We start from the raw sequence: 17,295 nt of genomic DNA, 5'->3' as shown, positions 1-17,295 counted from the left end.
AGTCCCTGAAATGAAAAATTGAAGCTATCAGAGCCTGGAACATCTCAGAGATGAGAAGTGTTTGCACGGGTTTTCTGGGCTGGCTGTCAGATCGAAGCCTCAGCCTCCTTACCCTGACAAACGGCGGCTGTGATACCGATTACCTAAGGTGGGCTCAGCCCGCCCCGCTGCCCTGCGAGATGTCCCCACGGGATGGCCGGGGGGGGTCCTCGGGCAGGGAACCCTCACGGCACAGCCTACTACCCTACTCGTGAGCACCTAGCACAACCAGCATCAGGACCTAGCCTCTAGACCTTGCTATAACAAATAATAAATAATAAGGATAATGATGATGAATGTCAAGAATCCTGTCCTCAGGCTCTCACCTTCAGAAGATGCAGACCCAGTAATCTCTCTATTATGAGCTTGGATCTTTCATACTCACACTGCACTTAAGGCTGTGCTGCTTCAGCCATATCACATTTTATGAATCATCAGTTAAATATATGTAAAAATCAATTACATTATACCAGTGCACCCTGCATCTTAACTGCTGCCATCTTTCATCTTCCTAATGATCCAGAAGATCTGAAAATAATTAAAAATCACTCTGGAGGGTCCAACCTTGTCTTTCTTTCTTTCATAAAAAAGGAATCTCATCCTCTGCTAAAATATGACATTCTAGTCCAGGGGAGCAGTGGTTTAATGACAGGATTATTGCCAGGGGAAATAGAGTCAGCACCTCGGTTAGACAGTTTGCCTTGATTCATCTACTCACTTCACTGAATTTTGAGGTCTGGGGGCTTTACAGGGAGCAAGCAGGGCATTGCAGCAAGTGCATTAATGGCAAGTGTTGGAGTGTTTGCAAGAAATTATATCACGTAGTAGAAGGTGTCACGCAGCAAGAACATGGGGGACGGTCAGATTCATTTCATTCATTGCTTGTTCCCAGGTTGTTCTCTGCTCTCACAGCAATAAGACAGAAATCCCGGCAGCTGATCTGGGTCCTGCCCTGGTCTTTCAAGAAGCAATGCAGCAGCTCGGCCAGGCAGAGCTCCGTGATGAGAGCTCCCCGCTTCTCCCGTGGTTTCACTGGTCCAAGAGCAGAACCTGTGCTGTGTCCAGGCTGTGTACGAGCGTTTCTTCACTTTCTGGGTTACACCGTGGTGTTGGTACCAGCTGCATGGAACTGAGCACCAAAAGACCGAACAGAATGGCTTCCCCAAGCCTATTTTTCCTATTGCTTGGGATAATAAATACAGTCATGAAGAAGAAAGGACACATACAAATGGCTGGCATCAAAGAGCTGCTCTTTAATGCCAGCCAATAATGTCATGGTCCTCAGTCTTCTTAAATTTAAATGATTAGCAATGACCAAGCTTCGCTCTTTCTTGATGCATCACTTAACCTCGTAATCAGAAAATCTATCCCGCTCCTGGTCTTAGATTGATGATGTCACATTAAACTTTTTTCCACCAGACAGAGCAATCATATTGGAGCAAGCCAGTCCTAAGCGGAGCTGCCGCACACCCGTCACAAGTGTGATTAATATCACGGGGGCTATTGGGAAGCTGGAGATGCACCTCGGAGCCCACTGTATTTAGGACGCATTAAGATGTTACAAATGGATTTTTTCAAAGAATAATTTCATTCACCTCTAATGTTGTAACTTATTGCATTTTTTTTTAATTTAAATAAAAGCAATAGACATCCATTGATTTTTTTCTCAGGGAAGAAACTTCTGTTCAATGGCAGCTCTGGTTCAGGTGTGGCTGCACAGACTCCTCCTTCCCAGGCAGTCAGACACCTCATAGCCCATGGACAGGGCTGTGTCATCCCAGTATATCCTGGACTGTACTTAGTGCAGCCCCTTTGACATTTAGTCGTTTAGGCTTAATATATCCACTGCTACGAGCTGTAGCTGATATTTTCCAGCTAATTTTGATTTTTTCAGATTTCAGCTGGTCAATGCAGCTGCTGAGACAGTTTCCCTTTCTTACTATCCAAAGTCTATTTTACTGTATGCCTTTATTTCCTTCTAGTGACTTACACTTCCCTGCCAAAATACGTAAATTGACTCAATTCTTTTACTTCTTTGTCTTTCTAAAGTGATGTTTGAATTGGGAGCTGCTGGAGTCCTCATTAAATTTGCTTTTCATTTTGTAGCAGGTTATTAAGGGACTGTTTGTGGAGCCTATGAAATATCCATCCCCGGAGGTCTTTTAAGTGTTGGTTAGACAAAGATTTGTCAGAAATGTTTACTGGGATTTGGTCCTGCCTGGGCCCAGCAGACCTCCAGGCTCCCTCCAGCCCTGGCTCTGTGGCTGGATGCGCACCCGGCTCCTGGGGGCAGCCGGAGTGACCACCAGCAGGTCGAGACCTTCTGTTGCATCTCCACCAAAGGATGTTTGCCCTTAAAAAGCCCAAGGTAATAATAAAACTCTGCCCTTCTTGGAGCCAGTGAAAAACAACCATTTTTCCAGCAATGCCAGAATTTCACCTAAGTCACAAATCCTTCTCCACATCTGCCCAGGTACTCACTTGCCTTATTAAAGGTAAAAACCATCTTTGTCTCTATTAAGAGATATTTGTCACTAAAACCTCATCTCTTAATACTGCAGCAGCAGCTCTGAGCAGCCAGAACAAAGCCAAGCAAATGGCTGTGCCAGTCGAATGGAGTGGGGCAGGAGCCCCTCGGCGCAGGACACCACGTCCCCCTGTGAGGGTGAAGGGAAAGCGATCTGCTTCGGAGAAACCCCCGCTGCAAGGTCTGCCTGGTTGACTAATATCGCTTTGGAAACAGAGCTTTGCCGCAGAGGATAGATGTTTGGAGTTGTTACCAGGTATAAAAGCCCAGGGAACGCACAGAGTGATGAGAGGAGAAGCCAGCCCGCACAAATTGCCCGGGTTTGTCCTCGTGGTGCCCAGCCTGGCTCAGTCCCTTGCCCTGCAGACACCCGGGGGGGTTGTTCAGACAGATAAAACTCAGTTTGGGGCAATTCTATCCGCAGATACAGGAAAGGTTCAATTTAACTGCACTGACTTGTACTTCCTCCTTTAGTCTCAGCCCAATTCTCTTTCATTTTGGCTTAAATTTGGACAGCACTTCCAACAGATTGTCTTCGACAGCATACATTTCCAAGGAACAGCTCAGGATAAAATCCTCTACTACAATACAAACCAAGAGGTGAATACCAGAAGGCAGAGAGGTTACTGTTTTTACATTTGTTCCTAAATCTGCAATTTATAAACTGATGCAGCTCCAATTTATCAGTCGGGCTGCTGCTGCCAACCAAGACACAAGTCCACTGGTGTGGCTGTACCCAAGTTTGTCAACAGCTTGACTTTTACATAGCTGTTGCCATGATGCTGCATACTGATATGGACATTTCTTTTATCTTTTTATTCACCCTGTGATAAAAATAAAAGCCAAAGAAATGCTTTCTTTTTTTTTTTTTTTTTGAAAGCCATCTGGGTTATAAAGCCTGACTTCAAATCAGTAGTGACCTTTTGTTCAACAGCTAGCAATGTAAAAACACATAAAAATGTCTATTTAGATATTGGTGGGGAAAAGGAAGATCATTGATTTTCTTAGTTTGCTAAGCTCCCAGGGTTTTAAGAGGCATTTGTTTCTGCAGAAGGAGACAGCACTGAGGGTGGGGAAGGGCATCCTTTATTTCCAGAAAAAAATTTAAATTGTATTTCAAAATTGGTTAGATGTGTGTTTGATACAGCATCGAGGGGGTGTCTGAGAATTTCACTGGCTCAGTCGTCTTTAGGAAATAGAAGATTTGTTAAATTAAGTATTCCTTGGCCCATCTACCCAGAAAAATAATTAAAAAAAGAGAGAAAAAGAAATAAATAAAGAAAAAAAAGCTTCTCTTCAGTGAATGTTTGTGGCTTTAACCCTTTGTTGGAGAGAAACTGTCCTAGGAACAGATTTGTTGATGACTCACATGAATTGTGCTGCCAGGAAGAGCCAGCCTCTCCAGCATTTGCCAAGAGACTGCAGAAGAGAGGATAAGAAAACTTCCTTCCAAAAAACTTTTGGTTGACAATGTTTCTGTGATCTGCCTGGCTCTTACATTTGCTCTTCCAAGGGGTAACTCCCAACTTTTGTGCCACAACAGCTCGTAGGCAGATGCCCTATTGTCCTAGATCCTGTGTACATAGGAGGAAGAAGGTGAAAGGCAAAATGTCTTCAGGTCTAGATCATGCCACAGACTGGGTCAGAACGGATGAAGTTTCCCTTCTGTTTCCAAGGAGCTGAAGCACAAAGTAAGGTAATGCACAGCTTCGCTGTCACCGTTTCTTGATGGCTTTCACTTCTTCATCTCCATCCCAAAGAAATATTAATTTACCCTGGAAAAGCCCACAAGCTGCTCCTCAGGTACAAGCCAGCTTTAGGGGCTTTAACCCACCATCAGCATACAGAAGCTCTACCAGAAGTTAACAATTAAAAACCATATTTAGACAGACATAAATCATCCAGAGATTTGACAGTTTATGTAAAGGCATAAATTCCTCATTGCCTGTTTATTTCCCCAAGTGTTCTCAGTTCATCTGGTTCACCAATGCCACGATAATTTATTGATAGCTCAGCAAATAAATCTAGATTTGAATCTGTCAAAGGTAACCTCTGAAGCAGAAGAGCTCTACAAAACAAACCTCGGGATGCCAAGAGCTGCAGGGGTCACATCAGCACCAGCACGGCCAGGCTGGACCTGCAGACAGGGAGCCTGCAAAGCACACCCGTGCTGCCTTCCAGGGCTTAGGAGAAATAAATTAAACAAAGATGAATATTAAAAGATGTGCACATATTGGTTAAGGGGCACCTTACTGGAAAAGAAAACGCTATTGTTAGCTTCTGTAGGAGGATAGCATGGGGGAGCCAAGCTGAATATTAACCCAGAAATAATGCTTCTGGGTGAGAAGAAATCAGCCTGGCCTTTCTGTGTTTGACTGCGGGGTTTGCTGGCTAGCTGGACAGCGATGCTGCCTGGAAGATCCACTAGCAAAGTACTGAATTCAGACCTTCTTTCAATGATGATGGGAAAATTCAGAGCAGACAGTAAGAGGCTTTGCTTCAGCAGGCACCTCAAGAATCAGAGACGTGTCTGTGGTGCTGCACGGCCCCGCTGCTGCTCAGAAGCGAGCAGCCGTCGCAGCAGAATTGTTCTTGTTAAATGCATTAACCAAAGGCTCAGATAAGAATAGCCTCAGTTTATCACAGATTCCGGATTTGAATCAAATCCAAACTTTGTATTTGATCCCCATCATTGTAATGCACTTCAGACTGAGGCTAGGCAGAGTACTTTAGGATGCAGGTATTTAAGGGATGGTGGCCCGAAAAGGAGCATCACTGGGGCAAACACAGGCTCCACTGGGAACATCTGTCTGCACTGCACGTGACATTTGCAGGGGCAAGGTGAGGGGGCCTCAAAGGAATGAAAATATAGCACACGGGAAAATAAATAAAGACCAAGAAAATATTGTATTACTTGTTCAGCTTCTGCACTCTGTCTTGAATTTGGAAGCACTGTATTATATCCAGGGCATCACAAACAAATGCCCTGCAGGGAGCAGAGAGCTGTGGCGAGGTTAGCACGACGAGAGGACGCCTTTCCTAGGCTGAACGGACCGCAGCTCCTGCCTGAGTTTGCATCAGGAGGCAGTATCTATATTCAGCAAAAGAGCTCCCGCATTTCCAAATTGCATAACCCCAGCTCACCTCTGGTTTGAACTCCTCCATCTTCTCATCTGCACCGAGGCACTGAATTGGTATTAATGCCAGACATGGGGGAAAAGTCCCAGCAGAGTGACCTGAACTGCATTACAAAGGTGGGAGGATAAAAACCTCTTTGAGGAAGGAGATTAATTAAATATGATAGTTACACCATTTCCCAGCCAAGGAAATTTTTACATTCCATGGGAACACGCTGCAAAATATTCTCAAAGGTTTTATCTTTTTATGCAGAAATCCAATTTATTAGATGCCTTCTTCTTTACGAAGATATTTCTGGGCAGGATTTCTGTGTGGGTTTGCTAAGTAGCAGGATAGCTCGTGCTCTGGATCAAGTCTTATCTGGTGTGAATCAACACATCTTTGCATTTTAATACACTGCAGGGATTTCCATGAACTTTAGGTCAGTTTTGTCTTTTTTTCTAGCTAGGCTAGAGTTCAGGTCTGTGCCTCCACAGAAAGCAGGATTCACTGCTCCTGACATGTTTTCCGAGCTCATGTCATTTAGCTCTATCATTCCCGGAGTTATTAGACCTCAGTGTGAAGGAGGCTGGATGGAACAATTACAAATATTTTATCTCAAATAAGCATAAGAAAAATGCAACTTTTTTGGCGAGACTCAGGGCTGCAGAAAGGTGATGTTATAAACTCAGTGCTTAACCCTCCAAAAACGAGGGGAAAAGGATCTCTCCCAGCATCACACCTGCAAGGTAAGGTTTTCCACAGCTGTAACTGAGGAGCCCAAATGTCACTGATTTTCTACAGGTGGCTTCCAAAAACTTTACCCATGGACTTGAACATCCTCAGCTGCTTGAATAGCTTTAGCTGCTGATCAGGGACCAGTGGTACTGCGACCAGTTTTGCCCTTTCATGGAGGAGTAAAGCAACCAAATTCTTCTCAGGTGAGCTAACAAATCCTGGTGATTTCAACTGCTCACACACATTTTCATCAACGAGCTAACAGAAGCAAATCTGAGAAAGCAGTCACTTGAAATGATCTAGTGTTTAACTTGGATTTAAAACACTCCTGCTTTTCCTAAACATACGGAGTGAATATTACACTGACATTATAGCAAAACTATCATTCGTGCTTTCTAACAAAAGAATAACTGAATTTTGACAGACAGTTCTTGAAAACCTGCAGCGTTTCCTAGACAAGCTCAGCAAGCTCTTTTTTTTTCTTTCTTTTTTTTTTTTTTAAATCAATACATATTAGATTAGCTGTATTTCAATTTTGACTCAGTATTTCAGACTTGGCCAGTTTTAGGCAGATTAAATTCACAATATTGGATCCCTCCTGAGTTTAAGGGTCACGCAGTTGAACCTCTGGCAGAATATGGATTATGAAAACAAAATGGCTGGAGTGCAGTGCTGCTTCAAGGAGGAGCTGCGATTGCAAAGCCAGGCTGTAGCACAGTCTGCTCACTTTCTGCTTCCAAAAGCCTCAGTTTATTTTCCTCAGTGCAGAAGGAAGGAGCTCCTTTAAGCAGTGAATACTCCAGCAAATATAAACACCTCCAAGGCTTATAAAGACAGCTAAAAAGACTTTCCAGCAGTGATTTTAGAAACAATAGGAATTTGAAGGGTTCCACATTATGGTAAGCAAAATGAATTTTCAGATCAGTAGGTAAAGCTTAAAATTCTCAACAAAGGCTACACCCAAGATATGTCAAGGTACTTCAGTTTCTATCATCAGGCAACACCAATGGAAATCTCAAAGCTTGTGGGGGCTGGAACTTGTCCTGCTGGCATTCAGGGAGTTCAGCAGGGGCTTGTTTCCTCCTCTGCACTCACCAAACTGCTCGGGGTGGGGTTTCTCTGGTGGGGGCTTCACTGGTCTACGTGCTCAGGATCTGGCTCATGCTGACATTTGCAGGGACCACAGACAAACAGCGCTCTCCAGGAACAGCTGCTGTCTTCTTCACCTTTGGAAAAGCGGAGCAAAAGCCAGGCTTTATAGAAAGTGGCAGGTTCTTAATTATTGTTATAATTTATTTAGTGTTTACTGACAAGAACTCAAATCTCTTTTGCACAAGGTGCTGAACACACAAACCATTTCAGGAGACAGCCACTGCCTCTAAGTGCTTTTCTGAAGAACGTGGACATTGGTGAGCTCAGCAAATGATTTGCTAAAACTGATCAAATTGCCTTTTCTTCCAAGTTTCTTTCTCCTCAGACTCTCCAAAAGCAAGGCTTGGTTTTTATCAACAAGGCTTCATTTTCTCACATGCTTTGGCAATGTTTTTGAACTCGTGGTTCAGACGTTCAGGGTTCTCTACAAATATAAACTAGTTGTCACATTGCTCATTATGTTATTCGTGCCCTATGATTGTGAGTAACTACTGCTGGTGTGGATAATTTCTCTGACATTTCAAAGTAGTTTTCCTTGAAAAAATCTAAATGCAACTTTGAAAAAATGCCAGTCTGGCATGTCTGACTGTGTGGTGGGCTGCTCCAGAACCTCTGAACTTCACCACAGCCCAGACGATATTTCATTAATTTGTAGATTTAGAGGCCACAACAGCCTGAAATTACCGCACCTAACCTCCCATATAACACTGGCTGCACACCTACATGCTCTCTCACCATTTTTTTGAAGGCACAACCCATAGTCAGAAAATCAGATGAATGTGAGAAGCACAACTCCAGCAGCTGCCCTGGGGACACAGACCGAGACTCACTTCTTGCGTGCCCTTCACCGGGTCATTCCTATTCCCCATGCCTCAGCTCGCCAACCTGTAAAGTAGTCCTTCCCCTCTTCTATAAGATGCATTGAAATCTCGAAATGAAAACGAGCAAATATCACTCTTCCAAACCTCATTTGTCCAGCTACAGCCTGCCCTTTGCACTCTCTGCTTCGAGCTACCAAGCAAGCTCTCATCCCTTGGCACTCAAAACAAAATTAGGCCAAGGTTTTGTTCTCCAGTGGACATACTGTAATTAATAAATTACTCAGAGGAAGAGAATCTGGGGAGGAAAGCAGCATTACACGATTCTTTCCGCCAGGCTGGCCCAGGGAAGGAGCTCTGGCCAGGCTCACCGGCTGTCACTGCCAGCAGGGCACTTCCCCTGCAAGGCTGGTCATGCAGCGTGGCCTGAAATGAAACCAAAAACCAACAACAACCAAAAACCCTGCTCAAGCACTTTAAATCACTTCCCTTAAAAAAAAAAGCAGAAGTCTTCTAATTGCGTTTCAGAGCACACACCATTATGCAAAAGCGTATTTAACCTGGATGCAACAGGGGTCACTCCCTTCTGTAAGTATTTGCATGGAAAGGAGCTTGGCTCACCTTAAGTCAAAGGCTAACGCGGCTCCACCATGCAAATGTATTTAAATGAAATGTATCCAAAGCTACTAAATTATATTCGCAGGAAATACAGTCCGTCTGCTGCAAGTGGGTCCTTCGTGCTCTTGATTGAAAATTGTTTTTGTGTGACAGAGAAGGTGCTTAAGAGAGTAAAAAAAGATCATTCAGTGAGTTAGAAAATTACTCCAACCTCTAGACCATGTCAAACTAAATATAAAACAAACAAACTATGGCACACGAATGAATAATTGAAAGCAGCAGCTTCTGTGTCACATCAGGAGGCAGAGTTGCAGAGCCTGGCCGTGCTTTACCTACTGGCTCTCTGCGTGCCCACAGATGCAGGCTGCGGGGCTGAACCGCTCCCCTCTTTATCTTTTGGAGCCTTTCCTGATGGCTTGGGGTCTGTCTTTATCCTTACTGCAAGAGCACAGTGCACCCCCAGAGCCATCAGAGTGCCTGGGGCATCCCAGAACCACCCCAGCCCCAGCTCCTGGCCCCACACCCACCCCGCAGGAGGGGAGCTGAGCCCGCAGCAGGCATTTCGGGGCAGAGCCTAGCTGGGGGGTGGCTGAGCTGGGAGCAGCGGTGTCCTCAGGTCGATGCCCAGAGCCCTGGGGACACCTCTGCCACGGGGGCACTGTGTTTCCAGCCAGGCAAGCAACAGATAATTGCGTGGTAACATCGGCTGTGCCTCCTGAGCAGAGGCACGGGGTGATGGATGAGCCCCCTGCCTTCCTCCCAGCCTTTAGGGTCGCGCCGGGTGACTGCAGGTCCATGAGCCATTAAGCATTCGGTCACCCCCTGTGTCACGGCGCTCCGCGGAGCGTAACTGTGCTCCTGGCTCTGTCGAGGTGCCAAAACATCAGACCTGAGCATCACCAGGGAAATACCCTGCACCAAGGGGGCTCCGGACATGGAGCCAGAGCCCTGATGGGTGGGAGCCAGCAAAAAGCCCCGATCTGTACGATTTGTACTCCTCTCTGAACTGGGTTACCTGAGCCGCTGACTTAGCTGTGAAATGCTCAGTGCCTCATAAACCATCCCCCCCAAAAACCATCCCATAATATGACAAATGCTGAGGCTAAGGAATAGCTCAAGTAAACAGCTAGAAATGAGTAATCAGTGAAAACAGCGCGGAGAATAGCTGGAGTAAAACTATAGAGTAAACAGAGAGCAGGTTAATTTTCGTTCCCTTACAATTAGCATAATAGAACATCAGAACTAAGCAGAGAGAGGACCCGTTTTGGGAAAGAAAAGTGTAATCCAGAGCTTGTTGAATGCAACACAAAGATTTCCATTTGCTTCAGCAGCTTTGAGCGAGACACGGAGATAAAGGAAAGACATCAGGACCTGGGCCGAGATAAAACCACGCGCCAGATGCCAGATTTCTGCGGGTGGGTGCCGGGGTGAGGGGTCACTGCTGACGGATGGCAGAGGAGGAGCCAGGAGGGTTGAGAGGGGGCTCCTGGAGCAGGGCCAGCAGCTCTCAGGATTTTGGCTGAGTTTAAAGGCAAACATTCGTGCAGTGACTGGGGTAACTTGTCTATGTCAGCCTGTTTATCAGGCCAAAATCCCCAATGAAAAAACACAATCTCTATTACAGGCGTGTGTGGAGCACTCATAATCTGTCACCGAAAATGACAACTTTCCTGATTAGAGAAATGGAAGGAAGCAAGGTCTTTGGTAGATTTATTCGGCTCTCTTAATCCGGTCTTCCCATGGTTTGCTGAGCATTTACCTAACGTTATGTCACCGCTCCCAACAAGTGGGAGTTAAAACGCCACCCAAAATGTTAAGGTGCAGGGGCAGGGGAGCTTGCTGGAGCTCCACGTCCGTGTTGGTGAGATGCTGGGAGCAAAATCTTAATGCACATAAATATTGATCAGAGCAGACACGGAAATCAATGCGTGCGCTCCTCGCTAACTGCAGTGGGGACAGGAGGAGCCGGCACCTGAATGCACAGCAGGGAGAGGAGCAGGCACGGGGCTCAGCAATGCCATCATATGCTGGAAATGCCTGACCCAGCACCCAGAGCTGATCCATGCCGCCACGAACAGCATGTGCCATGCAGACAAACACCAAAATCCAAGGAAACAGGCAGTGCAAATGAAATGTACACCTAATACACTATTCATTAGCACGCAGCCATAAGGCTGTTAGCTCCTGTCACCAAAACATTAAGACAAACCGAACTCTGTTCTTATATTTACGTTCTGAAGGGAAGGAAAGCTGTCTAAAAAGCTTTTAACTTCTCACATAAAACAGATACCAGTTTCTGACCAGCTAATATAAATAATTCTAGGTCTGCATTTCCCCACAGGAGAACCCTCATATTTTGTTTTAAGCATTTCATTTTGCAAATAGATTGTTTACTTCAATAAAAGCTGGAGAGGAAGTAAAGAGTAAAGATTAGAATGGACATTTAAATTAAGCTATAACTATTTGGCATCCAATCTGTCCATAATAATAAGATGAGAATCTGCAGCTTCAGGAGCTGTAGCACACACAGTTGCTGAGATTATGAGTCCTCATGCTTCAGGTTATGAAATGATGGAGGTCAGGAAGCAATTTTCTTGCATATATTGCTGACAGGCTAGAGACATTGCAAGAATTTTTGCATATTTTTTGAAACATCAGTTATAAGTCACTGTCAAGAAGATCCCAGACAAGGTGGATATGACTTTTTACACAAATGAATTTCAAAAGAAGAGCCTGCCTCCCCAGCGCTCACCGCGACAAAAGTCCTACAGCAGTAATGAACAAACTACCGAAAACAGATTGCAGAACTAAGTGGATGCTTAATTTTGCTACCGAGCAGCAGCAGCAGCCAACCTGTTCTCCATCGAGCAGAGCTCACAACTGGGAGGTAGGCGAGCAGCTCGGGTTGGTACGTTGGAGGCCACATATGCTCCTGTCTCCCCTGGGAACTGCATCACTCCGACGGCTCCGCGGTACAAAGTACTGCCTACGAGTACTGCCTGCTCTCTCTCGCATTTGGGAACGAGCTCGCTCAGCACTTGCAGTGCTCAGTGGGACAGCCCAAGTGGCTGCCAGCCCCCCAGTAGCAGGGAGCTCGCAGGGAGCAGGACCCGGTGCCGACAGCCCCGATGCCCCCTGGTGCTGCGGGACCACGGGCAGGCACCCGGCTCGAACCCTGAGCAGCATTTGTGGAAACGTGAATCACAGTTATCTCTCAGAGGTGGGGGGAAATATGTTTTTGCACGACAAGGAATAACGGTTTATAAAAATAAAGCCCAGCTCAAAGTGAAGTGAGTCACTCACAGCAGCCTCTGCCACACGACGAGCAGCTCGTCCAGCAGAACAAAGAGGGCATCGCTCGGCCTCGTTACCCAGACTGAGTGTACTCTCCGACTCTCCGAGCGCTAAGAGGCACTTATGATTTACGCCTGTAAAAATCAATTGTATTTTATTGATCACCAAGATTAAGAAAAAGTTTGGTTAAACTTGGGGAGCAGCTACATCGCTGGGTGTGATGTTCAACCTGCCCGGAATGCTGACGGCTTCCAGGAGGCAGGCACAGAGACCGGCAGCGTGTGCAGGGGTTTCACATGCAGAGCTCTGCGTTTTGTATGCTGCTATCAACAGAGGTAACTTTATTTTTGCACCCACTACATTTGTGTCAACTAAATCACAAAGTCAAAGCCAAGGTCATTTATAACAAGATGGCAGAAACTCCCCCAGCTGCATAGAAAGGGAAAAAAAAAAAAAAAAAGAGAGAGATTTTGGCAGTTTTGGTTTGCATTTATAGTATTTAAGCACTTAGAAGCCTGATTCATAATTGGTGCCAGATGCTCTCAATACACATAGGAAAAGAGTTGTCTTTGTTCTGATAAATTCGCATTCTAAAAAAAGCTATAGACAGCCATGGGCTGGGGAAGCGAGCGGGACGGCACCCGCACTTGCTAAAGGTGGTGGTGTGAGATTCTGCCACTCGCTGGAAACGGCAGGACCCCGCGGGGCAGTGGGATGGAGCCCAGGACCCCGGCCCTGTACTGGCTGCTCAGGGCCACAGGACCACAGGATGGGGGCTCAGGACCATCCTGGCAGGCTGCAGACACGCGTGGAGCCGCTGGAAGGGGAGGCAGGTGCCAGCCACGTCTGCCGGAGCAGCTTTCTGGGGCGCCGTGCATTCATTTTGCTCCGAGGCTGCTGCTTGCTTGTTAGTTGTTAATGTGGAAAGTTTAGTATCATACAAAAGACGTCTCAATGATCATCCCCCGTTATCTAAATTAAATCTTGCTGCTGTAAAATTCCGGGTTTCTCACACAATTTCTGCTCCTGAAAACTGCTTATGGCGGAGCAGAGTCCCACGAACAGTATGAACTACAAGGTCACAGCATTCAGCGAGTGAAAAAAAAATCAGGAAAACGGGAGATTAAGTATTAATTTCAGGGCAACATTCCATTTATTTGAGATTACTCTATGCCGCACGTATGTAATACCATGTTTCAGTAATTAAAGCAGAGTGATTTATACAGCTGCAAGATGCCGAGGAGATGTTGTTGCTGGGCTGGGTGCAGTTGGCTACAGCAGCCCAAACTCAATTGGAACCGTTTGTCCCAGGGAGATGATTTTTTGGCTTGCCCCAGTGTCCTGGCCAAATTCCAGCATAGGCAGCCTCCCTACCCAGCAAACTTCCAGCTGGCACAGCCACGAGCTGGGGCCAGCTCCCTGCTGCCCTGCTGGGTGCCACCACATCGCTGCGGCCCCTTTCTAGGGGCAGCTTCAGGTTTAGGTGGCTGTGACCCCAACAGCAGACAGGCTGTTTGGTGGGTTAGGAAACCTAAACTTCATAATAAATACAAGTTGGCCTCTGCAAGGGAAATGGAGGGAATCAAAACCATCTGGTGCTGGTGGCCTCTGTAATATTTCTCATTTTTATCATTATGTTTTTGTCTTTGGGGGCTCCTCCATACATACAGTACACCTTGACCTTGGCAATGTGGTCTGTGGTCTAACACCAGCCACATCTTCCAGACCTCAATATCATGAGCAGCTTGGATCGTGACATCCAAGACATTTCTGGGAAAAGACGAGTTATTTGGGGGGACTGAACGAAAGGGGCCGCTGGAACTTCATAACCCCAATCTACTTAATTCGTTCCCTATTTATCTTCATGTTTGTGACTGTGTGCAACGTTCCCTTCCCCATTTTTTATGGAGCTGTGCATCGTGTCACGATGAAGAATATTGTGTGTGAAAGGGAGTGTGGCAGTAACAGCACTGCTGGGCTGGGCGAGGGATCCTTGTAGGAACAGCTGTCGAATCCTGCAGGATCCGTGCCTGTACCAACAGCTGCTGCTGCACACCCTGCTGCACCTCACCGATGGGTGAAGCACCTCCCTGCTGTGCACCATGCCAAGTACAGGGGGATACGACACGACAAGGGAATTTACAGAAATTACCAAGTACTGCAAGCATCCAAGGGCTGTTAAAATTAGAACAAATTGCAAATAATATGTTCATGTTGGCGCTTTCTCTAAGTTCAGAGCAGTTAGTAACTTCTGTTTGCATAACATATTGGGCATTTTCCACTTTACCTTTCGCATATAAAATGCTTCTCAGTGCAGAATTTGATAGCACCACAGACATATTAGCCATTCAATTGGGTACAGTGAGTGCTGATACTTACAGAGGGCTCACCAGAAGAGAACAGACACGCTGCCTGACGAGCAGAACACTGCTACCCAGCAGTGGGTGCATTATCCAATGGAAAAATGAATCTTTCATTTAGAACCAAAGTGATAAGACATCATTTATTTAATCAAATGTGCCATCTACTGAACCAGGTACATCAACTAATGAACCCAGTGGATCCCCCAACGAGAGAGATGAATCACCTGCTGGAGATGTTTGCTGTGCGAGAGGGCCTGGTAGCTTTCCATTTCGATACAGGAACCCCAACCTCTTTTATCATCAAAGCTAAAAGTCCTACTAATGAATTTACACACTGCCTTATGAAAATACAACCCCATACTGGCTTCCCTTGCAGGTTGGATGCTTTCTTAGGCACTTAATTGTCTTAAATAGCACTTACTTTCAATGTTTTGCATAATTAGCTAGCAGTACTCTATTCTCTGAACATCTCTTCCAACTTAAACTGATGCAACCTGATATCAAATACCTTAGGTACAGGTTTTAGTTAAAAAAAACTAGTTTCTAAATGTGTCTGACTTGGTATAACAGCTATACACATGGGTAGATAATGTACAGTGATATTTTCCAATCTCCCTTTCATTTACTTAGCCGCTTCACACCTCAGCCTTTGAGTTGATTAGCATCACCTGCTGAAGTTAATTAAAGTATATAGGATGTAATAAGACTAATATGTTTGAGTTCTATCAATCACAGAACCCGGCGAGTCAATATTTGAAATGAGTACGGCGCAGAGGTGGAAATCCTGAACAGGGATCTGAAATGAAATGAGGAGAGCGGGGTGGCACCAGCACAGCTCCGATGAGGGGGTCTCAGCAGTGACAAGGGCACGGCCTGGCCCAGCACCCCACAGACACGGCCCCGTGCTTGGAGCCATCCGAAAGCCTCGCGGGATGTTTTTAGGCTATCAAGGACAAGGCACAAAGCTGCAGCCAAGCCTGTAGCTGACAAGCCAGGGGAGCCTGGGGGATTTCAGCCTTTGCAATTACCTGCTAGGAGATAACCTCGCCTGATACTTCGGCAGCTGCCACCTCCCTGCCCTGGGCCGCAGCCTCCAGCGGCTCCGCACGGCGCTGCCTGGGTGCTCCCGCACCAGGACTCCACTCTTCTGAATTAAATGCAGCGTTTCTCTTCCCCTGCTCAGGTCCTAAACGTTCATTGCAAATTGATTGACCGTGAAAATGTGTAAGAAGGAGCAGCGAGACCGCACAGAGAGGACCAACGCTGGCGCCGTCCCTTTTGATTCGTGCTCCACACACAGCTTCTCTGCATTTAGCATCGTTTCACCTGCTGTCAGAAAGTGGCAGCCGAGCTGCAGCCTCCCCAGGCTGCCCTGAAGTACTCCTGGTCCTGGCTGGGCACCCTCAAAGGCCCCTGGCATGCTGATGGCAGTCCCCGAATGGCAAATGCTGTTTGGCTGTGCAAACGTGTGGCTGCCTTTGAGCACACCTGTACCCGCCGCCTTGTCTACACACTGCCACAGTTGCAGATCTCTTTCGGCATAAAATATTTAAATACAATTTTATCAGCCCCTCACATCATTAGCTATGGAGATCCAGACTTAATGTACAGACAGGACACCGCGCATTAATATTTATTAAGCTGGATTTGTTTAAGGAAATACACTGAGCTGCTTGGAGCAGGCCACTTTTACAGGATCAAACTCTGAAAGACATTAATCACTGCCAGTGATGTGTGGAGTGTACACAGCCTATGGAGATGGAAGGACAAATAAATACAGGTTGTATGATGCTTTAAGGGCTGAGAAGGCTGCTGGCAAGGTGCTGGTGAGCATCAGGTGGCTGTGACCCCAGCAGACACCGACAGAGCCAGGGGCTCCCCGGCCAAGGAGCCGAATGCAGGCGGCCCCGGGGCCACCAGGAGGGTGACAGCGCTCGCCCCGTGCCCAGCAGGCTGGAGGAGGGCACAGTGACCCCAAACAAACTGCGACCGACTGAGCAACACAGCTGGGGTGCTTCTGAGAGCGATTCGAGGGCTTTGTGCTGTAATAACTATAATCTGCCCAGGTGCCTGAGCAGCCTGCAAAGCAGAAAACGTCGCCGTAATCCCAGTGACCCATCAGCACCACGGCAATACCTTAAGGTGTTTCCAGTGACTTGCCACGAAGAAAAGAAGGGTGGGCTTGTGTGCACTGGTTAAAGAGCTGGGGCTTAAATCGGTGCAGAGGCAGTTGGCCCCTCCGCACCTGTGAGTTTGTGCCCATTATTTTTCTATCACAGGGAATTACCAAAAGATGGAAGGACAGCCTGCAACATCTCTGACAGTCACTGCTACTGTTTGTGTTTTGTTTTTTTTTTTTGTTGTTTATTAGCTCTTTTTTTGCAAAGAAGACAGAGCCTGCCCCTGTACTAAAGGTGGATGCAAACCAAACCATCAGCATCAGGCACCTCTGAGCACCGAGCTGGTGCCTCTGCTTATGCAAGGCAGGAAATTTACTGAGCTCCCATTTGCAAATAAAGCTCTGTCCATCTGAATGCAGAATGCGCACTGAAATAATATGTTTGTTGTTTCCACAGCAATGCTGTAAGGGGTTAAGGGGGCATTAGAGACACTTTCATCCTTCCTTCAA

The sequence above is a fragment of the Anas acuta genome, chromosome 24 (genome assembly GCF_963932015.1).
Source record: "Anas acuta chromosome 24, bAnaAcu1.1, whole genome shotgun sequence".
Classification (NCBI taxonomy): Eukaryota; Metazoa; Chordata; class Aves; order Anseriformes; family Anatidae; genus Anas; species Anas acuta.
The sequence above is the reverse complement of the archived record's forward strand: the minus strand, read 5'-3'. Positions refer to the sequence as shown.